General features: G+C 47.0%; 7 non-coding genes across 7 annotated transcripts; all 7 read left to right on the forward strand.

The window, feature by feature from the left end:
- Window positions 1-9,281: 9,281 nt before the first annotated feature.
- On the forward strand, window positions 9,282-9,353 carry TRNAI-UAU (transfer RNA isoleucine (anticodon UAU)). The gene has a single exon. It is a non-coding gene; the product is annotated as a tRNA-Ile (tRNA).
- Window positions 9,354-10,310: 957 nt separating this feature from the next.
- Window positions 10,311-10,382, forward strand: TRNAI-UAU (transfer RNA isoleucine (anticodon UAU)). The gene has a single exon. It is a non-coding gene; the product is annotated as a tRNA-Ile (tRNA).
- A 1,250-nt stretch (window positions 10,383-11,632) lies between these two features.
- Window positions 11,633-11,704, forward strand: TRNAI-UAU (transfer RNA isoleucine (anticodon UAU)). Its single transcript has one exon. It is a non-coding gene; the product is annotated as a tRNA-Ile (tRNA).
- A 2,867-nt stretch (window positions 11,705-14,571) lies between these two features.
- TRNAI-GAU (transfer RNA isoleucine (anticodon GAU)) lies at window positions 14,572-14,643 on the forward strand. The gene has a single exon. It is a non-coding gene; the product is annotated as a tRNA-Ile (tRNA).
- A 1,692-nt stretch (window positions 14,644-16,335) lies between these two features.
- On the forward strand, window positions 16,336-16,407 carry TRNAI-UAU (transfer RNA isoleucine (anticodon UAU)). The gene has a single exon. It is a non-coding gene; the product is annotated as a tRNA-Ile (tRNA).
- A 3,161-nt stretch (window positions 16,408-19,568) lies between these two features.
- Window positions 19,569-19,640, forward strand: TRNAI-GAU (transfer RNA isoleucine (anticodon GAU)). The gene has a single exon. It is a non-coding gene; the product is annotated as a tRNA-Ile (tRNA).
- A 4,041-nt stretch (window positions 19,641-23,681) lies between these two features.
- Window positions 23,682-23,753, forward strand: TRNAM-CAU (transfer RNA methionine (anticodon CAU)). The gene has a single exon. It is a non-coding gene; the product is annotated as a tRNA-Met (tRNA).
- The last annotated feature ends 2,252 nt before the right edge of the window (window positions 23,754-26,005 follow it).

Below are 26,005 nucleotides of genomic sequence, written 5' to 3' on the forward strand. Positions count from 1 at the left end.
AATGAAACTTGTTAAACAGGGCATCCGTCAAGCAGAGTGGCGCAGTGGGAGCGTGATGGGCCCATAACCCAGAGGTCCGTGGATCGAAACCACGCTCTGCTAGCTAAGACGGTTGACTTGTTTGCCGAGGATTTTTTATTTTTTATAAATGAAACTTGTTAAACACGGCATCCGTCAAGCAGAGTGGCGCAGTGGGAGCGTGCTGGGCCCATAACCCAGAGGTCCGTGGATCGAAACCACGCTCTGCTAGTTAAGACGGTTAACTTGTTTGCCGAGGATTTTTTATTTTTTATTAATGAAACTTGTTAAACATGGTATCCGTCAAGCAGAGTGGCGCAGTGGGAGCGTGCTGGGCCCATAACCCAGAGGTCCGTGGATCGAAACCACGCTCTGCTAGCTAAGACCGTTAACTTGTTTGCCGAGAATTTTATATTTTTTATAAATGAAACTTGTTAAACAGGGCATCCGTTAAGCAGAGTGGCGCAGTGGGAGCGTGCTGGGCCCATAACCCAGAGGTCCGTGGATCGAAACCACGCTCTGCTAGGTAAGACCGTTAACTTGTTTGCCGAGGATTTTTTATTTTTTATAAATGAAACTTGTTAAACAGGGCATCCGTCGAGCAGAGTGGCGCAGTGGGAGCGTGCTGGGCCCATAACCCAGAGGTCCGTAGATCAAAACCACGCTCTGCTAGCTAAGCCGTTAACTTGTTTGCCAAGGATTTTTTTATTTTTTATAAATGAAACTTGTTAAGCAGGGCATCCGTCAAGCAGAGTGGCGCATTGGGAGCGTGCTGGGCCCATAACCCAGAGGTCCGTGGATCGAAACCACGCTCTGCTAGCTAAGACGGTTAACTTGTTTGCCGAGGATTTTTTATTTTTTATAAATGAAACTTGTTAAACACGGCATCCGTCAAGCAGAGTGGCGCAGTGGGAGCGTGCTGGGCCCATAACCCAGAGGTCCGTGGATCGAAACCACGCTCTGCTAGCTAAGACGGTTAACTTGTTTGCCGATAATTTTTTATTTTTTATAAATGAAACTTGTTAAACAGGGCATCCGTTAAGCAGAGTGGCGCAGTGGGAACGTGCTGGGCCCATAACCCAGAGGTCCGTGGATCGAAACCACGCTCTGCTAGCTAAGACGGTTATTTGTTTGCCGATGATTTTTTATTTTTTATAAATGAAACTTGTTTAACAGGGCATCCGTCAAACAGAGTGGCGCAGTGGGAGCGTGCTAGGCCAATAACCCAGAGGTCCGTGGATCGAAACCACGCTCTGCTAGCTAAGACGGTTAACTTGTTTGCCGAGGATTTTTTATTTTTTATTAATGAAACTTGTTAAACATGGTATCCGTCAAGCAGAGTGGCGCAGTGGGAGCGTGCTGGGCCCATAACCCAGAGGTCCGTGGATCGAAACCACGCTCTGCTAGCTAAGACCGTTAACTTGTTTGCCGAGGATTTTTTATTTTTTAGAAATTAAACTTGTTAAACAGATCATCCGTCAAGCAGAGTGGCGCAGTGGGAGCGTGCTGGGCCCATAACCCAGAGGTCCGTGGATCGAAACCACGCTCTGCTAGCTAAGACCGTTAACTTGTTTGCCGAGAATTTTTTATTTTTTATAAATGAAACTTGTTAAACAGGGCATCCGTTAAGCAGAGTGGCGCAGTGGGAGCGTGCTGGGCCCATAACCCAGAGGTCCGTGGATCGAAACCACGCTCTGCTAGCTAAGACGGTTAACTTGTTTGCCGAGGATTTTTTATTTTTTATAAATGAAACTTGTTAAACAGGGCATCCGTCAAGCAGAGTGGCGCAGTGGGAGCGTGCTGGGCCCATAACCCAGAGGTCCGTGGATCGAAACCACGCTCTGCTAGCTAAGACGGTTAACTTGTTTGCCGAGGATTTTTTATTTTTTATAAATGAAACTTGTTAAACACGGCATCCGTCAAGCAGAGTGGCGCAGTGGGAGCGTGCTGGGCCCATAACCCAGAGGTCCGTGGATCGAAACCACGCTCTGCTAGCTAAGACGGTTAACTTGTTTGCCGATAATTTTTTATTTTTTATAAATGAAACTTGTTAAACAGGGCATCCGTTAAGCAGAGTGGCACAGTGGGAGCGTGCTGGGCCCATAACCCAGAGGTTCGTGGATCGAAACCACGCTCTGCTAGATAAGACGGTTAACTTGTTTGCCGAGGATATTTTATTTTTTATAAATGAAACTTGTTAAACAGGGCATCCGTCAAGCAGAGTGGCGCAGTGGGAGCGTGCTGGGCCCATAACCCAGAGGTCCGTGGATCGAAACCACGCTCTGCTAGCTAAGACGGTTATTTGTTTGCCGATGATTTTTTATTTTTTATAAATGAAACTTGTTTAACAGGGCATCCGTCAAACAGAGTGGCGCAGTGGGAGCGTGCTGGGCCCATAACCCAGAGGTCCGTGGATTGAAACCACGCTCTGCTAGCTAAGACCGTTAACTTGTTTGCCGAGGATTTTTTATTTTTTAGAAATTAAACTTGTTAAACAGATCATCCGTCAAGCAGAGTGGCGCAGTGGGAGCGTGCTGGGCCCATAACCCAGAGGTCCGTGGATCGAAACCACGCTCTGCTAGCTAAGACCGTTAACTTGTTTGCCGACAATTTTTTATTTTTTATAAATGAAACTTGTTAAACAGGGCATCCGTTAAGCAGAGTGGCGCAGTGGGAGCGTGCTGGGCCCATAACCCAGAGGTCCGTGGATCGAAACCACGCTCTGCTAGCTAAGACGGTTAACTTGTTTGCCGAGGATTTTTTATTTTTTATAAATGAAACTTGTTAAACAGGGCATCCGTCAAGCAGAGTGGCGCAGTGGGAGCGTGCTGGGCCCATAACCCAGAGGTCCGTAGATCAGAACCACGCTCTGCTAGCTAAGACCGTTAACTTGTTTGCCGAGGATTTTTTATTTTTTAGAAATTAAACTTGTTAAACAGGTCATCCGTCAAGCAGAGTGGCGCAGTGGGAGCGTGCTGGGCCCATAACCCAGAGGTCCGTAGATCAAAACCACGCTCTGCTAGCTAAGCCGTTAACTTGTTTGCCGAGGATTTTTTATTTTTTATAAATGAAACTTGTTAAACACGGCATCCGTCAAGCAGAGTGGCGCAGTGGGAGCGTGCTGGGCCCATAACCCAGAGGTCCGTGGATCGAAACCACGCTCTGCTAGCTAAGACGGTTAACTTGTTTGCCGATAATTTTTTATTTTTTATAAATGAAACTTGTTAAACAGGGCATCCGTTAAGCAGAGTGGCACAGTGGGAGCGTGCTGGGCCCATAACCCAGAGGTTCGTGGATCGAAACCACGCTCTGCTAGATAAGACGGTTAACTTGTTTGCCGAGGATATTTTATTTTTTATAAATGAAACTTGTTAAACAGGGCATCCGTCAAGCAGAGTGGCGCAGTGGGAGCGTGCTGGGCCCATAACCCAGAGGTCCGTGGATCGAAACCACGCTCTGCTAGCTAAGACGGTTATTTGTTTGCCGATGATTTTATATTTTTTATAAATGAAACTTGTTAAACAGGGCATCCGTTAAGCAGAGTGGCGCAGTGGGAGCGTGCTGGGCCCATAACCCAGAGGTCCGTGGATCGAAACCACGCTCTGCTAGGTAAGACCGTTAACTTGTTTGCCGAGGATTTTTTATTTTTTATAAATGAAACTTGTTAAACAGGGCATCCGTCGAGCAGAGTGGCGCAGTGGGAGCGTGCTGGGCCCATAACCCAGAGGTCCGTAGATCAAAACCACGCTCTGCTAGCTAAGCCGTTAACTTGTTTGCCAAGGATTTTTTTATTTTTTATAAATGAAACTTGTTAAGCAGGGCATCCGTCAAGCAGAGTGGCGCATTGGGAGCGTGCTGGGCCCATAACCCAGAGGTCCGTGGATCGAAACCACGCTCTGCTAGCTAAGACGGTTAACTTGTTTGCCGAGGATTTTTTATTTTTTATAAATGAAACTTGTTAAACACGGCATCCGTCAAGCAGAGTGGCGCAGTGGGAGCGTGCTGGGCCCATAACCCAGAGGTCCGTGGATCGAAACCACGCTCTGCTAGCTAAGACGGTTAACTTGTTTGCCGATAATTTTTTATTTTTTATAAATGAAACTTGTTAAACAGGGCATCCGTTAAGCAGAGTGGCGCAGTGGGAACGTGCTGGGCCCATAACCCAGAGGTCCGTGGATCGAAACCACGCTCTGCTAGCTAAGACGGTTATTTGTTTGCCGATGATTTTTTATTTTTTATAAATGAAACTTGTTTAACAGGGCATCCGTCAAACAGAGTGGCGCAGTGGGAGCGTGCTAGGCCAATAACCCAGAGGTCCGTGGATCGAAACCACGCTCTGCTAGCTAAGACGGTTAACTTGTTTGCCGAGGATTTTTTATTTTTTATTAATGAAACTTGTTAAACATGGTATCCGTCAAGCAGAGTGGCGCAGTGGGAGCGTGCTGGGCCCATAACCCAGAGGTCCGTGGATCGAAACCACGCTCTGCTAGCTAAGACCGTTAACTTGTTTGCCGAGGATTTTTTATTTTTTAGAAATTAAACTTGTTAAACAGATCATCCGTCAAGCAGAGTGGCGCAGTGGGAGCGTGCTGGGCCCATAACCCAGAGGTCCGTGGATCGAAACCACGCTCTGCTAGCTAAGACCGTTAACTTGTTTGCCGAGAATTTTTTATTTTTTATAAATGAAACTTGTTAAACAGGGCATCCGTTAAGCAGAGTGGCGCAGTGGGAGCGTGCTGGGCCCATAACCCAGAGGTCCGTGGATCGAAACCACGCTCTGCTAGCTAAGACGGTTAACTTGTTTGCCGAGGATTTTTTATTTTTTATAAATGAAACTTGTTGAACAGGGCATCCGTCAAGCAGAGTGGCGCAGTGGGAGCGTGCTGGGCCCATAACCCAGAGGTCCGTGGATCGAAACCACGCTCTGCTAGCTAAGACGGTTAACTTGTTTGCCGAGGATTTTTTATTTTTTATAAATGAAACTTGTTAAACACGGCATCCGTCAAGCAGAGTGGCGCAGTGGGAGCGTGCTGGGCCCATAACCCAGAGGTCCGTGGATCGAAACCACGCTCTGCTAGCTAAGACGGTTAACTTGTTTGCCGATAATTTTTTATTTTTTATAAATGAAACTTGTTAAACAGGGCATCCGTTAAGCAGAGTGGCACAGTGGGAGCGTGCTGGGCCCATAACCCAGAGGTTCGTGGATCGAAACCACGCTCTGCTAGATAAGACGGTTAACTTGTTTGCCGAGGATATTTTATTTTTTATAAATGAAACTTGTTAAACAGGGCATCCGTCAAGCAGAGTGGCGCAGTGGGAGCGTGCTGGGCCCATAACCCAGAGGTCCGTGGATCGAAACCACGCTCTGCTAGCTAAGACGGTTATTTGTTTGCCGATGATTTTTTATTTTTTATAAATGAAACTTGTTTAACAGGGCATCCGTCAAACAGAGTGGCGCAGTGGGAGCGTGCTGGGCCCATAACCCAGAGGTCCGTGGATTGAAACCACGCTCTGCTAGCTAAGACCGTTAACTTGTTTGCCGAGGATTTTTTATTTTTTAGAAATTAAACTTGTTAAACAGATCATCCGTCAAGCAGAGTGGCGCAGTGGGAGCGTGCTGGGCCCATAACCCAGAGGTCCGTGGATCGAAACCACGCTCTGCTAGCTAAGACCGTTAACTTGTTTGCCGACAATTTTTTATTTTTTATAAATGAAACTTGTTAAACAGGGCATCCGTTAAGCAGAGTGGCGCAGTGGGAGCGTGCTGGGCCCATAACCCAGAGGTCCGTGGATCGAAACCACGCTCTGCTAGCTAAGACGGTTAACTTGTTTGCCGAGGATTTTTTATTTTTTATAAATGAAACTTGTTAAACAGGGCATCCGTCAAGCAGAGTGGCGCAGTGGGAGCGTGCTGGGCCCATAACCCAGAGGTCCGTAGATCAAAACCACGCTCTGCTAGCTAAGACCGTTAACTTGTTTGCCGAGGATTTTTTATTTTTTAGAAATTAAACTTGTTAAACAGGTCATCCGTCAAGCAGAGTGGCGCAGTGGGAGCGTGCTGGGCCCATAACCCAGAGGTCCGTAGATCAAAACCACGCTCTGCTAGCTAAGCCGTTAACTTGTTTGCCGAGGATTTTTTATTTTTTATAAATGAAACTTGTTAAACACGGCATCCGTCAAGCAGAGTGGCGCAGTGGGAGCGTGCTGGGCCCATAACCCAGAGGTCCGTGGATCGAAACCACGCTCTGCTAGCTAAGACGGTTAACTTGTTTGCCGATAATTTTTTATTTTTTATAAATGAAACTTGTTAAACAGGGCATCCGTTAAGCAGAGTGGCACAGTGGGAGCGTGCTGGGCCCATAACCCAGAGGTTCGTGGATCGAAACCACGCTCTGCTAGATAAGACGGTTAACTTGTTTGCCGAGGATATTTTATTTTTTATAAATGAAACTTGTTAAACAGGGCATCCGTCAAGCAGAGTGGCGCAGTGGGAGCGTGCTGGGCCCATAACCCAGAGGTCCGTGGATCGAAACCACGCTCTGCTAGCTAAGACGGTTATTTGTTTGCCGATGATTTTTTATTTTTTATAAATGAAACTTGCTAAACAGGGCATCCGTCAAACAGAGTGGCGTAGTGGGAGCGTGCTAGGCCCATAACCCAGAGGTTCGTGGATCGAAACCACGCTCTGCTAGCTAAGACGGTTAACTTGTTTGCCGAGGATTTTTTATTTTTTATTAATGAAACTTGTTAAACATGGTATCCGTCAAGCAGAGTGGCGCAGTGGGAGCGTGCTGGGCCCATAACCCAGAGGTCCGTGGATCGAAACCACGCTCTGCTAGCTAAGACCGTTAACTTGTTTGCCGAGTATTTTTTATTTTTTATAAATTAAACTTGTTAAACAGATCATCCGTCAAGCAGAGTGGCGCAGTGGGAGCGTGCTGGGCCCATAACCCAGAGGTCCGTGGATCGAAACCACGCTCTGCTAGCTAAGACCGTTAACTTTTTTGCCGAGAATTTTTTATTTTTTATAAATGAAACTTGTTAAACAGGGCATCCGTTAAGCAGAGTGGCGCAGTGATAGCGTGCTGGGCCCATAACCCAGAGGTCCGTGGATCGAAACCACGCTCTGCTAGCTAAGACGGTTAACTTGTTTGCCGAGGATTTTTTATTTTTTATAAATGAAACTTGTTAAACAGGGCATCCGTCAAGCAGAGTGGCGCAGTGGGAGCGTGCTGGGAACATAACCCAGAGGTCCGTAGATCGAAACCACGCTCTGTTAGCTAAGCCGTTAACTTGTTTGCCAAGGATTTTTTATTTTTTATAAATGAAACTTGTTAAGAAGGGCATCCGTCAAGCAGAGTGGCGCAGTGGGAGCGTGCTGGGCCCATAACCCAGAGGTCCGTGGATCGAAACCACGCTCTGCTAGCTAAGACGGTTAACTTGTTTGCCGAGGATTTTTTATTTTTTATAAATGAAACTTGTTAAACAGGGCATCCGTCAAGCAGAGTGGCGCAGTGGGAGCGTGCTGGGCCCATAACCCAGAGGTCCCTGGATCGAAACCACGCTCTGCTAGCTAAGACGGTTAACTTGTTTGCATAGGATTTTTTATTTTTTATAAATGAAACTTGTTAAACAGGGCATCCGTCAAGCAGAGTGGCCCAGCGGGAGCGTGCTGGTCCCATAACCCAGAGGTCCGTGGTTCGAAACCACGCTCTGCTAGCTAAGACCGTTAACTTGTTTGCCGAGGATTTTTTATTTTTTATAAATTAAACTTGTTAAACAGATCATCCGTCAAGCAGAGTGGCGCAGTGGGAGCGTGCTGGGCCCATAACCCAGAGGTCCGTGGATCGAAACCACGCTCTGCTAGCTAAGACCGTTAACTTGTTTGCCGAGAATTTTTTATTTTTTATAAATGAAACTTGTTAAACAGGGCATCCGTTAAGCAAAGTGGCGCAGTAGGAGCGTGCTTGGCCCATAGCCCAGAGGTCCGTGGATCGAAACCACGCTCTGCTAGCTAAGACGGTTAACTTGTTTGCATAGGATTTTTTATTTTTTATAAATGAAACTTGTTAAACAGGGCATCCGTCAAGCAGAGTGGCGCAGTGGGAGCGTGCTGGGCCCATAACCCAGAGGTCCGTGGATCGAAACCACGCTCTGCTAGCTAAGACGGTTGACTTGTTTGCCGAGGATTTTTTATTTTTTATAAATGAAACTTGTTAAACACGGCATCCGTCAAGCAGAGTGGCGCAATGGGAGCGTGCTGGGCCCATAACCCAGAGGTCCGTGGATCGAAACCACGCTCTGCTAGCTAAGACGGTTAACTAGTTTGCCGAGGATTTTTTATTTTTTATAAATGAAAATTGTTAAACAGGGCTACCGTCAAGCAGAGTGGCGCAGTGGGAGCGTGCTGGGCCTATAACCCAGAGGTCCGTGGATCGAAACTACGCTCTGCTAGCTAAGACGGTTAACTTTTTTGCCGAGAATTTTTTATTTTTTATAAATGAAACTTGTTAAACAGGGCATCCGTTAAGCAGAGTGGCGCAGTGGGAGCGTGCTGGGCCCATAACCCAGAGGTCCGTGGATCGAAACCACGCTCTGCTAGCTAAGACGGTTAACTTGTTTGCCGAGGATTTTTTATTTTTTATAAATGAAACTTGTTAAACAGGGCATCCGTCAAGCAGAGTGGCGCAGTGGGAGCGTGCTGGGCCCATAACCCAGAGGTCCGTAGATCGAAACCACGCTCTGTTAGCTAAGCCGTTAACTTGTTTGCCAAGGATTTTTTATTTTTTATAAATGAAACTTGTTAAACAGGGCATCCGTCAAGCAGAGTGGCGCAGTGGGAGCGTGCTGGGCCCATAACCCAGAGGTCCGTGGATCGAAACCACGCTCTGCTAGCTAAGACGGTTAACTTGTTTGCATAGGATTTTTTATTTTTTATAAATGAAACTTGTTAAACAGGGCATCCGTCAAGCAGAGTGGCGCAGTGGGAGCGTGATGGGCCCATAACCCAGAGGTCCGTGGATCGAAACCACGCTCTGCTAGCTAAGACGGTTGACTTGTTTGCCGAGGATTTTTTATTTTTTATAAATGAAACTTGTTAAACACGGCATCCGTCAAGCAGAGTGGCGCAGTGGGAGCGTGCTGGGCCCATAACCCAGAGGTCCGTGGATCGAAACCACGCTCTGCTAGCTAAGACGGTTAACTAGTTTGCCGAGGATTTTTTATTTTTTATAAATGAAAATTGTTAAACAGGGCTACCGTCAAGCAGAGTGGCGCAGTGGGAGCGTGCTGGGCCTATAACCCAGAGGTCCGTGGATCGAAACCACGCTCTGCTAGCTAAGACGGTTAACTTGTTTGCCGATGATTTTTTATTTTTTATAAATGAAACTTGTTAAACAGGGCATCCGTCAAGCAGAGTAGCGCAGTGGGAACGTGCTGGGCCCATAACCCAGAGGTCCGTGGATCGAAACCACGCTCTGCTAGCTAAGACGGTTAACTTGTTTGCCGAGGATTTTTTATTTTTTATAAATGAAACTTGTTAAACAGGGCATCCGTCAAACAGAGTGGCGCAGTGGGAGCGTGCTAGGCCAATAACCCAGAGGTCCGTGGATCGAAACCACGCTCTGCTAGCTTAGATGGTTAACTTGTTTGCCGAGGATTTTTTATTTTTTATTAATGAAACTTGTTAAACATGGTATCCGTCAAGCAGAGTGGCGCAGTGGGAGCGTGCTGGGCCCATAACCCAGAGGTCCGTGGATCGAAACCACGCTCTGCTAGCTAAGACCGTTAACTTGTTTGCCGAGGATTTTTTATTTTTTAGAAATTAAACTTGTTAAACAGATCATCCGTCAAGCAGAGTGGCGCAGTGGGAGCGTGCTGGGCCCATAACCCAGAGGTCCGTGGATCGAAACCACGCTCTGCTAGCTAAGACCGTTAACTTGTTTGCCGAGAATTTTTTATTTTTTATAAATGAAACTTGTTAAACAGGGCATCCGTTAAGCAGAGTGGCGCAGTGGGAGCGTGCTGGGCCCATAACCCAGATGTCCGTGGATCGAAACCACGCTCTGCTAGATAAGACGGTTAACTTGTTTGCCGAGGATTTTTTATTTTTTATAAATGAAACTTGTTAAACAGGGCATCCGTCAAGCAGAGTGGCGCAGTGGGAGCGTGCTGGGCCCATAACCCAGAGGTCCGTGGATCGAAACCACGCTCTGCTAGCTAAGACGGTTAACTAGTTTGCCGAGGATTTTTTATTTTTTATAAATGAAAATTGTTAAACAGGGCTACCGTCAAGCAGAGTGGCGCAGTGGGAGCGTGCTGGGCCTATAACCCAGAGGTCCGTGGATCGAAACCACGCTCTGCTAGCTAAGACGGTTAACTTTTTTGCCGAGAATTTTTTATTTTTTATAAATGAAACTTGTTGAACAGGGCATCCGTTAAGCAGAGTGGCGCAGTGGGAGCGTGCTGGGCCCATAACCCAGAGGTCCGTGGATCGAAACCACGTTCTGCTAGCTAAGACCGTTAACTTGTTTGCCGAGAATTTTTTATTTTTTATAAATGAAACTTGTTGAACAGGGCATCCGTTAAGCAGAGTGGCGCAGTGGGAGCGTGCTCGGCCCATAACCCAGATGTCCGTGGATCGTAACCACGCTCTGCTAGCTAAGACGGTTAACTTGTTTGCCGAGGATTTTTTATTTTTTATAAATGAAACTTGTTAAACACGGCATCCGTCAAGCAGAGTGGCGCAGTGGGAGCGTGCTGGGCCCATAACCCAGAGGTCCGTGGATCGAAACCACGCTCTGCTAGCTAAGACGGTTAACTAGTTTGCCGAGGATTTTTTATTTTTTATAAATGAAAATTGTTAAACAGGGCTACCGTCAAGCAGAGTGGCGCAGTGGGAGGGTTCTGGGCCTATAACCCAGAGGTCCGTGGATCGAAACCACGCTCTGCTAGCTAAGACGGTTAACTTTTTTGCCGATAATTTTTTATTTTTTATAAATGAAACTTGTTAAACAGGGCATCCGTTAAGCAGAGTGGCGCAGTGGGAGCGTGCTGGGCCCATAACCCAGAGGTCCGTAGATCGAAACCACGCTCTGTTAGCTAAGCCGTTAACATGTTTGCCAAGGATTTTTTATTTTTTATAAATGAAACTTGTTAAACAGGGCATCCGTCAAGCAGAGTGGCGCAGTGGGAGCGTGCTGGGCCCATAACCCAGAGGTCCCTGGATCGAAACCACGCTCTGCTAGCTAAGACGGTTAACTTGTTTGCATAGGATTTTTTATTTTTTATAAATGCAACTTGTTAAACAGGGCATCCGTCAAGCAGAGTGGCGCAGTGGGAGCGTGCTGGGCCCATAACCCAGAGGTCCGTGGATCGAAACCACGCTCTGCTAGCTAAGACGGTTAACTTGTTTGCATAGGATTTTTTATTTTTTATAAATGAAACTTGTTAAACACGGCATCCGTCAAGCAGAGTGGCGCAGTGGGAGCGTGCTGGGCCCATAACCCAGAGGTCCGTGGATCGAAACCACGCTCTGCTAGCTAAGACGGTTAACTAGTTTGCCGAGGATTTTTTATTTTTTATAAATGAAAATTGTTAAACAGGGCTACCGTCAAGCAGAGTGGCGCAGTGGGAGCGTGCTGGGCCTATAACCCAGAGGTCCGTGGATCGAAACCACGCTCTGCTAGCTAAGACGGTTAACTTGTTTGCCGATGATTTTTTATTTTTTATAAATGAAACTTGTTAAACAGGGCATCCGTCAAGCAGAGTAGCGCAGTGGGTACGTGCTGGGCCCATAACCCAGAGGTCCGTGGATCGAAACCACGCTCTGCTAGCTAAGACGGTTAACTTGTTTGCCGAGGATTTTTTATTTTTTATAAATGAAACTTGTTAAACAGGGCATCCGTCAAACAGAGTGGCGCAGTGGGAGCGTGCTAGGCCAATAACCCAGAGGTCCGTGGATCGAAACCACGCTCTGCTAGCTTAGATGGTTAACTTGTTTGCCGAGGATTTTTTATTTTTTATTAATGAAACTTGTTAAACATGGTATCCGTCAAGCAGAGTGGCGCAGTGGGAGCGTGCTGGGCCCATAACCCAGAGGTCCGTGGATCGAAACCACGCTCTGCTAGCTAACACCGTTAACTTGTTTGCCGAGGATTTTTTATTTTTTAGAAATGAAACTTGTTAAACAGGGCATCCGTTAAGCAGAGTGGCGCAGTGGGAGCGTGCTGGGCCCATAACCCAGATGTCCGTGGATCGAAACCACGCTCTGCTAGCTAAGACGGTTAACTTGTTTGCCGAGGATTTTTTATTTTTTATAAATGAAACTTGTTAAACAGGGCATCCGTCAAGCAGAGTGGCGCAGTGGGAGCGTGCTGGGCCCATAACCCAGAGGTCCGTAGATCGAAACCACGCTCTGCTAGCTAAGCCGTTAACTTGTTTGCCAAGGATTTTTTTATTTTTTATAAATGAAACTTGTTAAGCAGGGCATCCGTCAGGCAGAGTGGCGCAGTGGGAGCGTGCTGGGCCCATAACCCAGAGGTCCGTGGATCGAAACCATGCTCTGCTAGCTAAGACGGTTAACTTGTTTGCCGATAATTTTTTATTTTTTATAAATGAAACTTGTTAAACAGGGCATCCGTTAAGCAGAGTGGCACAGTGGGAGCGTGCTGGGCCCATAACCCAGAGGTTCGTGGATCGAAACCACGCTCTGCTAGCTAAGACGGTTAACTTGTTTGCCGAGGATATTTTATTTTTTATAAATGAAACTTGTTAAACAGGGCTTCCGGCAAGCAGAGTGGCGCAGTGGGAGCGTGCTGGGCCCATAACCCAGAGGTCCGTGGATCGAAACCACGCTCTTCTAGCTAAGACGGTTAACTTGTTTGCCGAGGATTTTTTATTTTTTATAAATGAAACTTGTTAAAAAGGGCATCCGTCAAACAGAGTGGCGTAGTGGGAGCGTGCTAGGCCCATAACCCAGAGGTCCGTGGATCGAAACCACGCTCTGCTAGCTAAGACGGTTAACTTGTTTGCCGAGGATTTTTTATTTTTTATTAATGAAACTTGTTAAAAATGGTATCCGGCAAGCAGAGTGGCGCAGTGGGAGCGTGCTGGGCCCATAACCCAGAGGTCCGTGGATCGAAACCACGCTCTGCTAGCTAAGACCGTTAACTTGTTTGCCGAGGATTTTTTATTTTTTATAAATTAAACTTGTTAAACAGATCATCCGTCAAGCAGAGTGGCGCAGTGGGAGCGTGCTGGGCCAATAACCCAGAGGTCGTGGATCGAAACCACGCTCTGCTAGCTAAGACCGTTAACTTGTTTGCCGAGAATTTTTTATTTTTTATAAATAAAACTTGTTAAACAGGGCATCCGTTAAGCAGAGTGGCGCAGTGGGAGCGTGCTGGGCCCATAACCCAGAGGTCCGTGGATCGAAACCACGCTCTGCTAGCTAAGACGGTTAACTTGTTAGCCGAGGATTTTTTATTTTTTATAAATGAAACTTGTTAAACAGGGCATCCGTCAAGCAGAGTGGCGCAGTGGGAGCGTGCTGGGCCCACAACCCAGAGGTCCGTAGATCGAAACCACGCTCTGCTAGCTAAGCCGTTAACTTGTTTGCCAAGGATTTTTTTATTTTTTATAAATGAAACTTGTTAAGCAGGGCATCCGTCAAGCAGAGTGGCGCAGTGGGAGCGTGCTGGGCCCATAACCCAGAGGTCCGTGGATCGAAACCACGCTCTGCTAGCTAAGACGGTTAACTTGTTTGCCGAGGATTTTTTATTTTTTATAAATGAAACTTGTTAAACAGGGCATCCGTCAAGCAGAGTGGCGCAGTGGGAGCGTGCTGGGCCCATAACCCAGAGGTCCGTGGATCGAAACCACGCTCTGCTAGCTAAGACGGTTAACTTGTTTGCATAGGATTTTTTATTTTTTATAAATGAAACTTGTTAAACAGGGCATCCGTCAAGCAGAGTGGCACAGCGGGAGCGTGCTGGGCCCATAACCTAGAGGTCCGTGGATCGAAACCACACTCTGCTTGCTAAGACCGTTAACTTGTTTGCCGAGGATTTTTTATTTTTTATAAATTAAACTTGTTAAACAGATCATCCGTCAAGCAGAGTGGCGCAGTGGGAGCGTGCTGGGCCCATAACCCAGAGGTCCGTGGATCGAAACCACGCTCTGCTAGCTAAGACGGTTAACTTGTTTGCATAGGATTTTTTATTTTTTATAAATGAAACTTGTTAAACAGGGCATCCGTCAAGCAGAGTGGCACAGCGGGAGCGTGCTGGGCCCATAACCTAGAGGTCCGTGGATCGAAACCACGCTTTGCTAGCTAAGACCGTTAACTTGTTTGCCGAGGATTTTTTATTTTTTATAAATTAAACTTGTTAAACAGATCATCCGTCAAGCAGAGTGGCGCAGTGGGAGCGTGCTGGGCCCATAACCCAGAGGTCCGTGGATCGAAACCACGCTCTGCTAGCTAAGACCGTTAACTTGTTTGCCGAGAATTTTTTATTTTTTATAAATGAAACTTGTTAAACAGGGCATCCGTTAAGCAGAGTGGCGCAGTGGGAGCGTGCTGGGCCGATAACCCAGAGGTCCGTGGATCGAAACCACGCTCTGCTAGCTAAGACGGTTAACTTGTTTGCCGAGGATTTTTTATTTTTTATAAATGAAACTTGTTAAACAGGGCATCCGTCAAGCAGAGTGGCGCAGTGGGAGCGTGCTGGGCCCATAACCCAGAGGTCCGTAGATCGAAACCACGCTCTGCTAGCTAAGCCGTTAACTTGTTTGCCGAGGATTTTTTTATTTTTTATAAATGAAACTTGTTAAGCAGGGCATCCGTCAAGCAGAGTGGCGCAGTGGGAGCGTGCTGGGCCCATAACCCAGAGGTCCGTGGATCTAAACCACGCTCTGCTAGCTAAGACGGTTAACTTGTTTGCCGAGGATTTTTTATTTTTTATAAATGAAACTTGTTAAACAGGGCATCCGTTAAGCAGAGTGGCGCAGTGGGAGCGTGCTGGGCCCATAACCCAGAGGTCAGTGGATCGAAACCACGCTCTGCTAGCTAAGACCGTTAACTTGTTTGCCGAGAATTTTTTATTTTTTATAAATGAAACTTGTTAAACAGGGCATCCGTTAAGCAAAGTGGCGCAGTAGGAGCGTGCTTGGCCCATAGCCCAGAGGTCCGTGGATCGAAACCACGCTCTGCTAGCTAAGACGGTTAACTTGTTTGCATAGGATTTTTTATTTTTTATAAATGAAACTTGTTAAACAGGGCATCCGTCAAGCAGAGTGGCGCAGTGGGAGCGTGCTGGGCCCATAACCCAGAGGTCCGTGGATCGAAACCACGCTCTGCTAGCTAAGACGGTTGACTTGTTTGCCGAGGATTTTTTATTTTTTATAAATGAAACTTGTTAAACACGGCATCCGTTAAGCAGAGTGGCGCAGTGGGAGCGTGCTGGGCCCATAACCCAGAGGTCAGTGGATCGAAACCACGCTCTGCTAGCTAAGACCGTTAACTTGTTTGCCGAGAATTTTTTATTTTTTATAAATGAAACTTGTTAAACAAGGCATCCGTTAAGCAAAGTGGCGCAGTAGGAGCGTGCTTGGCCCATAGCCCAGAGGTTCGTGGATCGAAACCACGCTCTGCTAGCTAAGACGGTTAACTTGTTTGCATAGGATTTTTTATTTTTTATAAATGAAACTTGTTAAACAGGGCATCCGTCAAGCAGAGTGGCGCAGTGGGAGCGTGCTGGGCCCATAACCCAGAGGTCCGTAGATCGAAACCACGCTCTGTTAGCTAAGACGGTTAACTTGTTTGCCAAGGATTTTTTATTTTTTATAAATGAAACTTGTTAAACAGGGCATCCGTCAAGCTGAGTGGCGCAGTGGGGGCGTGCTGGGCCCATAACCCAGAGGTCCCTGGATCGAAACCACGCTCTGCTAGCTAAGACGGTTAACTTGTTTGCATAGGATTTTTTATTTTTTATAAATGAAACTTGTTAAACAGGGCATCCGTCAAGCAGAGTGGCGCAGTGGGAGCGTGCTGGGCCCATAACCCAGAGGTCCGTGGATCGAAACCACGCTCTGCTAGCTAAGACGGTTAACTTGTTTGCATAGGATTTTTTATTTTTTAAAAATGAAACTTGTTAAACAGGGCATCCGTCAAGCAGAGTGGCGCAGTGGGAGCGTGCTGGGCCCATAACCCAGAGGTCCGTGGATCGAAACCACGCTCTGCTAGCTAAGACGGTTGACTTGTTTGCCGAGGATTTTTTATTTTTTATAAATGAAAATTGTTAAACAGGGCTACCGTCAAGCAGAGTGGCGCAGTGGGAGCGTGCTGGGCCTATAACCCAGAGGTCCGTGGATCGAAACCACGCTCTGCTAGCTAAGACGGTTAACTTGTTTGCCGATGATTTTTTATTTTTTATAAATGAAACTTGTTAAACAGGGCATCTGTCAAGCAGAGTAGCGCAGTGGGAACGTGCTGGGCCCATAACCCAGAGGTCCGTGGATCGAAACCACGCTCTGCTAGCTAAGACGGTTAACTTGTTTGCCGAGGATTTTTTATTTTTTATAAATGAAACTTGTTAAACAGGGCATCCGTCAAACAGAGTGGCGCAGTGGGAGCGTGCTAGGCCAATAACCCAGAGGTCCGTGGATCGAAACCACGCTCTGCTAGCTTAGATGGTTAACTTTTTTGCCGAGGATTTTTTATTTTTTATTAATGAAACTTGTTAAACATGGTATCCGTCAAGCAGAGTGGCGCAGTGGGAGCGTGCTGGGCCCATAACCCAGAGGTCCGTGGATCGAAACCACGCTCTGCTAGCTAAGACCGTTAACTTGTTTGCCGAGGATTTTTTATTTTTTAGAAATTAAACTTGTTAAACAGATCATCCGTCAAGCAGAGTGGCGCAGTGGGAGCGTGCTGGGCCCATAACCCAGAGGTCCGTGGATCGAAACCACGCTCTGCTAGCTAAGACCGTTAACTTGTTTGCCGAGAATTTTTTATTTTTTATAAATGAAACTTGTTAAACAGGGCATCCGTTAAGCAGAGTGGCGCAGTGGGAGCGTGCTGGGCCCATAACCCAGATGTCCGTGGATCGAAACCACGCTCTGCTAGCTAAGACGGTTAACTTGTTTGCCGAGGATTTTTTATTTTTTATAAATGAAACTTGTTAAACAGGGCATCCGTCAAGCAGAGTGGCGCAGTGGGAGCGTGCTGGGCCCATAACCCAGAGGTCCGTAGATCGAAACCACGCTCTGCTAGCTAAGCCGTTAACTTGTTTGCCAAGGATTTTTTTATTTTTTATAAATGAAACTTGTTAAGCAGGGCATCCGTCAGGCAGAGTGGCGCAGTGGGAGCGTGCTGGGCCCATAACCCAGAGGTCCGTGGATCGAAACCACGCTCTGCTAGCTAAGACGGTTAACTTGTTAGCCGAGGAGTTTTTATTTTTTATAAATGAAACTTGTTAAACAGGGCATCCGTCAAGCAGAGTGGCGCAGTGGGAGCGTGCTGGGCCCATAACCCAGAGGTCCGTTGATCGAAACCACGCTCTGCTAGCTAAGACGGTTAACTTGTTTGCCGAGAATTTTTTATTTTTTATAAATGAAACTTGTTAAACAGGGCATCCGTTAAGCAGAGTGGCACAGTGGGAGCGTGCTGGGCCCATAACCCAGAGGTTCGTGGATCGAAACCACGCTCTGCTAGCTAAGACGGTTAACTTGTTTGCCGAGGATATTTTATTTTTTATAAATAAAACTTGTTAAACAGGGCATCCGGCAAGCAGAGTGGCGCAGTGGGAGCGTGCTGGGCCCATAACCCAGAGGTCCGTGGATCGAAACCACGCTCTTCTAGCTAAGACGGTTAACTTGTTTGCCGAGGATTTTTTATTTTTTATAAATGAAACTTGTTAAAAAGGGCATCCGTCAAACAGAGTGGCGTAGTGGGAGCGTGCTAGGCCCATAACCCAGAGGTCCGTGGATCGAAACCACGCTCTGCTAGCTAAGACGGTTAACTTGTTTGCCGAGGATTTTTTATTTTTTATTAATGAAACTTGTTAAAAATGGTATCCGGCAAGCAGAGTGGCGCAGTGGGAGCGTGCTGGGCCCATAACCCAGAGGTCCGTGGATCGAAACCACGCTCTGCTAGCTAAGACCGTTAACTTGTTTGCCGAGGATTTTTTATTTTTTATAAATTAAACTTGTTAAACAGATCATCCATCAAGCAGAGTGGCGCAGTGGGAGCGTGCTGGGCCCATAACCCAGAGGTCCGTGGATCGAAACCACGCTCTGCTAGCTAAGACCGTTAACTTGTTTGCCGAGAATTTTTTATTTTTTATAAATAAAACTTGTTAAACAGGGCATCCGTTAAGCAGAGTGGCGCAGTGGGAGCGTGCTGGGCCCATAACCCAGAGGTCCGTGGATCGAAACCACGCTCTGCTAGCTAAGACCGTTAACTTGTTTGCCGAGGATTTTTTATTTTTTATAAATTAAACTTGTTAAACAGATCATCCGTCAAGCAGAGTGGCGCAGTGGGAGCGTGCTGGGCCCATAACCCAGAGGTCCGTGGATCGAAACCACGCTCTGCTAGCTAAGACCGTTAACTTGTTTGCCGAGGATTTTTTATTTTTTATAAATGAAACTTGTTAAACAGGGCATCCGTCAAGCAGAGTGGCGCAGTGGGAGCGTGCTGGGCCCACAACCCAGAGGTCCGTAGATCGAAACCACGCTCTGCTAGCTAGGCCGTTAACTTGTTTGCCGAGGATTTTTTATTTTTTATAAATGAAACTTGTTAAACAGGGCATCCGTCAAGCAGAGTGGCGCAGTGGGAGCGTGCTGGGCCCATAACCCAGAGGTCCGTGGATCGAAACCACGCTCTGCTAGCTAAGACGGTTAACTTGTTTGCCGAGGATTTTTTATTTTTTATAAATGAAACTTGTTAAACAGGGCATCCGTCAAGCAGAGTGGCGCAGTGGGAGCGTGCTGGGCCCATAACCCAGAGGTCCGTGGATCGAAACCACGCTTTGCTAGCTAAGACGGTTAACTTGTTTGCCGAGGATTTTTTATTTTTTATAAATGAAACTTGTTAAACAGGGCATCCGTCAAGCAGAGTGGCGCAGTGGGAGCGTGCTGGGCCCATAACCCAGAGGTCCGTGGATCGAAACCACGCTCTGCTAGCTAAGACGGTTAACTTGTTTGCATAGGATTTTTTATTTTTTATAAATGAAACTTGTTAAACAGGGCATCCGTCAAGCAGAGTGGCACAGCGGGAGCGTGCTGGGCCCATAACCTAGAGGTCCGTGGATCGAAACCACGCTTTGCTAGCTAAGACCGTTAACTTGTTTGCCGAGGATTTTTTATTTTTTATAAATTAAACTTGTTAAACAGATCATCCGTCAAGCAGAGTGGCGCAGTGGGAGCGTGCTGGGCCCATAACCCAGAGGTCCGTGGATCGAAACCACGCTCTGCTAGCTAAGACCGTTAACTTGTTTGCCGAGAATTTTTTATTTTTTATAAATGAAACTTGTTAAACAGGGCATCCGTTAAGCAGAGTGGCGCAGTGGGAGCGTGCTGGGCCGATAACCCAGAGGTCCGTGGATCGAAACCACGCTCTGCTAGCTAAGACGGTTAACTTGTTTGCCGAGGATTTTTTATTTTTTATAAATGAAACTTGTTAAACAGGCCATCCGTCAAGCAGAGTGGCGCAGTGGGAGCGTGCTGGGCCCATAACCCAGAGGTCCGTAGATCGAAACCACGCTCTGCTAGCTAAGCCGTTAACTTGTTTGCCGAGGATTTTTTTATTTTTTATAAATGAAACTTGTTAAGCAGGGCATCCGTCAAGCAGAGTGGCGCAGTGGGAGCGTGCTGGGCCCATAACCCAGAGGTCCGTGGATCGAAACCACGCTCTGCTAGCTAAGACGGTTAACTTGTTTGCCGAGGATTTTTTATTTTTTATAAATGAAACTTGTTAAACAGGGCATCCGTTAAGCAGAGTGGCGCAGTGGGAGCGTGCTGGGCCCATAACCCAGAGGTCAGTGGATCGAAACCACGCTCTGCTAGCTAAGACGGTTAATTTGTTTGCCGAGGATTTTATATTTTTTATAAATGAAACTTGTTAAACAGGGCATCCGTCAAGCAGAGTGGCGCAGTGGGAGCGTGCTGGGCCCATAACCCAGAGGTCCGTAGATCGAAACCACGCTCTGCTAGCTAAGCCGTTAACTTGTTTGCCGAGGATTTTTTTATTTTTTATAAATGAAACTTGTTAAGCAGGGCATCCGTCAAGCAAAGTGGCGCAGTGGGAGCGTGCTTGGCCCATAGCCCAGAGGTCCGTGGATCGAAACCACGCTCTGCTAGCTAAGACGGTTAACTTGTTTGCCGAGGATTTGTAATTTTTTATAAATGAAACTTGTTAAACAGGGCATCCGTCAAGCAGAGTGGCGCAGTGGGAGCGTGCTGGGCCCATAACCCAGAGGTCCGTGGAGCGAAGACACGCTCTGCTAGCTCAGACGGTTGACTTGTTTGCCGAGGATTTTTTATTTTTTATAAATGAAACTTGTTAAACAGGGCAACCGTCAAGCAGAGTGGCGCAGTGGGAGCGTGCTGGGCCCATCACCCAGAGGTCCGTGGATCGAAACCACGCTCTGCTAGCTAAGACGGTTAACTTGTTTGCCGATGATTTTTTATTTTTTATAAATGAAACTTGTTAAACAGGGCATCCGTCAAGCAGAGTGGCGCAGTGGGAGCGTGCTAGGCCCATAACTCAGAGGTCCGTGGATCGAAACCACGCTTTGCTAGCTAAGACGGTTAACTTGTTTGCCGAGGATTTTTTATTTTTTATTAATGAAACTTGTTAAACATGGCATACGTCAAGCAGAGTGGCGCAGTGGGAGCGTGCTGGACCCATAACCCAGAGGTCCGTGGATCGAAACCACGCTCTGCTAGCTAAGACGGTTAACTTGTTTGCCGATGATTTTTTTTTTATATAAATGAAACTTGTTAAACAAGGCATCCGTCAAGCAGAGTGGCGCAGTGGGAGCGTGCTGGGCCCATAACCAAGAGGTCCTTGGATCGAAACCACGCTCTGCTAGCTAAGACGGTTAACTTGTTTGCCGAGGATTTTTTATTTTTTATAAATGAAAATTGTTAAACAGGGCTACCGTCAAGCAGAGTGGCGCAGTGGGAGCGTGCTGGGCCCATAACCCAGAGGTCCGTGGATCGAAACCACGCTCTGCTAGCTAAGACGGTTAACTTGTTTGCCGATGATTTTTTATTTTTTATAAATGAAACTTGTTAAACAGGGCATCCGTCAAGCAGAGTAGCGCAGTGGGAACGTGCTGGGCCCATAACCCAGAGGTCCGTAGATCGAAACCACGCTCTGCTAGCTAAGACGGTTAACTTGTTTGCCGAGGATTTTTTATTTTTTATAAATGAAACTTAATAAACAGGGCATCCGTCAAGCATAGTGGCGCAGTGGGAGCGTGCTGGGCCCATAACCCAGAGGTCCGTGGATCGAAACCACGCTCTGCTAGCTAAGACGGTTAACTTGTTTGCCGAGGATTTTTTATTTTTTATAAATGAAACTTGTTAAACAGGGCATCCGTCAAGCAGAGTGGCGCAGTGGGAGCGTGCTAGGCCCATAACTCAGAGGTCCGTGGATCGAAACCACGCTTTGCTAGCTAAGACGGTTAACTTGTTTGCCGAGGATTTTTTATTTTTTATTAATGAAACTTGTTAAACATGGCATACGTCAAGCAGAGTGGCGCAGTGGGAGCGTGCTGGACCCATAACCCAGAGGTCCGTGGATCGAAACCACGCTCTGCTAGCTAAGACGGTTAACTTGTTTGCCGATGATTTTTTTTTTATATAAATGAAACTTGTTAAACAAGGCATCCGTCAAGCAGAGTGGCGCAGTGGGAGCGTGCTGGGCCCATAACCCAGAGGTCCGTGGATCGAAACCACGCTCTGCTAGCTAAGACGGTTAACTTGTTTGCCGAGGATTTTTTATTTTTTATAAATGAAAATTGTTAAACAGGGCTACCGTCAAGCAGAGTGGCGCAGTGGGAGCGTGCTGGGCCCATAACCCAGAGGTCCGTGGATCGAAACCACGCTCTGCTAGCTAAGACGGTTAACTTGTTTGCCGATGATTTTTTATTTTTTATAAATGAAACTTGTTAAACAGGGCATCCGTCAAGCAGAGTAGCGCAGTGGGAACGTGCTGGGCCCATAACCCAGAGGTCCGTAGATCGAAACCACGCTCTGCTAGCTAAGACGGTTAACTTGTTTGCCGAGGATTTTTTATTTTTTATAAATGAAACTTAATAAACAGGGCATCCGTCAAGCATAGTGGCGCAGTGGGAGCGTGCTGGGCCCATAACCCAGAGGTCCGTGGATCGAAACCACGCTCTGCTAGCTAAGACGGTTAACTTGTTTGCCGAGGATTTTTTATTTTTTATAAATGAAACTTGTTAAACAGGGCATCCGTCAAGCAGAGTGGCGCTGTGGGAGCGTGCTGGGCCCACAAACCAGAGGTCCGTGGATCGAAACCACGCTCTGCTAGCTAAGACGGTTAACTTGTTTGCCGAGGATTTTTTATTTTTTATTAATCAAACTTGTTAAACATGGCATCCGTCAAGCAGAGTGGCGCAGTGGGAGCGTGCTTGGCCCATAACCCAGAGGTCCGTGGATCGAAACCACGCTCTGCTAGCTAAGACGGTTAACTTGTTTGCCGAGGATTTTTTATTTTTTATAAATGAAACTTGTTAAAAAGGGCATCCGTCAAGCAGAGTGGCGCAGTACGAGCGTGCTGGGCCCATAACCCAGAGGTCCGTGGATCGAAACCACGTTCTGCTAGCTAAGACGGTTAACTTGTTTGCCGAGGATTTTTTATTTTTTATAAATGAAACTTGTTAAACAGGGCAGCCGTCAAGCAGAGTGGCGCAGTGGGAGCGTGCTGGGCCCATAACCCAGAGGTCCGTGGATCGAAAACACGCTCTGCTAGCTAAGACGGTTAACTTGTTTGCCGAGGATTTTTTATTTTTTATAAATGAAACTTGTTAAACAGGGCATCCGTCAAGCAGAGTGGCGCAGTGGGAGCGTGCTGGGCCCATAACCCAGAGGTCCGTGGATCGAAACCACGCTCTGCTAGCTAAGACGGTTAACTTGTTTGCCAAGGATTTTTTAGTTTTTATTAATCAAACTTGTTAAACATGGCATCCGTCAAGCAGAGTGGCGTAGTGGGAGCGTGCTGGGCCCATAACCCAGAGGTCCGTGGATCGAAACCACGCTCTGCTAGCTAAGACGCTTAACTTGTTTGCCGAGGATTTTTTATTTTTTATAAATGAAACTTGTTAAACAGGGCATCCGTTAAGCAGAGTGGCGCAGTGGGAGCGTGCGGGGCCCATAACCCAGAGGTCTGTGGATCGAAACCACGCTCAGCTAGCTAAGACGGTTAACTTGTTGGCGAGGATTTTTTATTTTTTATAAATGAAACTTGTTAAACAGGGCATCCGTCAAGCAGAGCGGCGCGGTGGGAGCGTGCTGGGCCCATAACCCAGAGGTCCGTGGATCGAAACCACGCTCTGCTAGCTAAGACGGGTAACTTGTTTGCCGAGGATTTTTTATTTTTTATAAATGAAACTTGTTAAACAGGGCATCCGTCAAGCAGAGTGGCGCAGTGGGAGCGTGCTGGGCTCATAACCCAGAGGTCCGTGGATCGAAACCACGCTCTGCTAGCTAAGACGCTTAACTTGTTTGCCGAGAATTTTTTATTTTTTATAAATGAAACTTGTTAAACAGGGCATCCGTCAAACAGAGTGGCGCAGTGGGAGCGTGCTGGGCCCATAACCCAGAGGTCCATGGATCGACACCACGCTCTGCTAGCTAAGACGGTTAACTTGTTTGCCGAGGATTTTTTATTTTTTATAAATGAAACTTGTTAAACAGGGCATCCGTCAAGCAGAGTGGCGCAGTGGGAGCGTGCTGGGCCCATAACCCAGAGGTCCGTGGATCGAAACCACGCTCTGCTAGCTAAGACGGTTAACTTGTTTGCCAAGGATTTTTTATTTTTTATTAATCAAACTTGTTAAACATGGCATCCGTCAAGCAGAGTGGTGCAGTACGAGCGTGCTGGGCACATAACCCAGAGTTCCGTGGATCGAAACCACGCTCTGCTAGCTAAGACGGTTAACTTGTTTGCCGAGGATTTTTTATTTTTTATAAATGAAACTTGTTAAACAGGGCATCCGTCAAGCAGAGTGGCGCAGTGGGAGCGTGCTGGGCCCATAACCCAGAGGTCCGTGGATCGAAACCACGCTCTGCTAGCTAAGACGGTTAACTTGTTTGCCGAGGATTTTTTATTTTTTATAAATGAAACTTGTTAAACAGGGCATCCGTCAAACAGAGTGGCGCAGTGGGAGCGTGCTAGGCCAATAACCCAGAGGTCCGTGGATCGAAACCACGCTCTGCTAGCTAAGACGGTTAACTTGTTTGCCGAGGATTTTTTATTTTTTATTAATGAAACTTGTTAAACATGGTATCCGTCAAGCAGAGTGGCGCAGTGGGAGCGTGCTGGGCCCATAACCCAGAGGTCCGTGGATCGAAACCACGCTCTGCTAGCTAAGACCGTTAACTTGTTTGCCGAGGATTTTTTATTTTTTAGAAATTAAACTTGTTAAACAGATCATCCGTCAAGCAGAGTGGCGCAGTGGGAGCGTGCTGGGCCCATAACCCAGAGGTCCGTGGATCGAAACCACGCTCTGCTAGCTAAGACCGTTAACTTGTTTGCCGAGAATTTTTTATTTTTTATAAATGAAACTTGTTAAACAGGGCATCCGTTAAGCAGAGTGGCGCAGTGGGAGCGTGCTGGGCCCATAACCCAGAGGTCCGTGGATCGAAACCACGCTCTGCTAGCTAACACGGTTAACTTGTTTGCCGAGGATTTTTTATTTTTTATAAATGAAACTTGTTAAACAGGGCATCCGTCCAGCAGAGTGGCGCAGTGGGAGCGTGCTGGGCCCATAACCCAGATGTCCGTAGATCAAAACCACGCTCTGCTAGCTAAGCCGTTAACTTGTTTGCCAAGGATTTTTTTATTTTTTATAAATGAAACTTGTTAAGCAGGGCATCCGTCAAGCAGAGTGGCGCAGTGGGAGCGTGCTGGGCCCATAACCCAGAGGTCCGTGGATCGAAACCACGCTCTGCTAGCTAAGACGGTTAACTTGTTTGCCGAGGATTTTTTATTTTTTATAAATGAAACTTGTTAAACAGGGCATCCGTCAAGCAGAGTGGCGCAGTGGGAGCGTGCTGGGCCCATAACCCAGAGGTCCGTGGATCGAAACCACGCTCTGCTAGCTAAGACGGTTAACTTGTTTGCCGATAATTTTTTATTTTTTATAAATGAAACTTGTTAAACAGGGCATCCGTTAAGCAGAGTGGCACAGTGGGAGCGTGCTGGGCCCATAACCCAGAGGTTCGTGGATCGAAACCACGCTCAGCTAGATAAGACGGTTAACTTGTTTGCCGAGGATATTTTATTTTTTATAAATGAAACTTGTTAAACAGGGCATCCGTCAAGCAGAGTGGCGCAGTGGGAGCGTGCTGGGCCCATAACCCAGAGGTCCGTGGATCGAAACCACGCTCTGCTAGCTAAGACGGTTATTTGTTTGCCGAGGATTTTTTATTTTTTATAAATGAAACTTGTTAAACAGGGCATCCGTCAAACAGAGTGGCGTAGTGGGAGCGTGCTAGGCCCATAACCCAGAGGTTCGTGGATCGAAACCACGCTCTGCTAGCTAAGACGGTTAACTTGTTTGCCGAGGATTTTTTATTTTTTATTAATGAAACTTGTTAAACAGGGCATCCGTCAAGCAGAGTGGCGCAGTGGGAGCGTGCTGGGCCCATAACCCAGAGGTCCGTGGATCGAAACCACGCTCTGCTAGCTAAGACGGTTAACTTGTTTGCCGAGGATTTTTTATTTTTTATAAAT

This window comes from Leiobunum rupestre, chromosome 2, assembly GCF_980474605.1.
Source record: "Leiobunum rupestre chromosome 2, qqLeiRupe1.1.hap1, whole genome shotgun sequence".
NCBI lineage: Eukaryota > Metazoa > Arthropoda > Arachnida > Opiliones > Sclerosomatidae > Leiobunum > Leiobunum rupestre.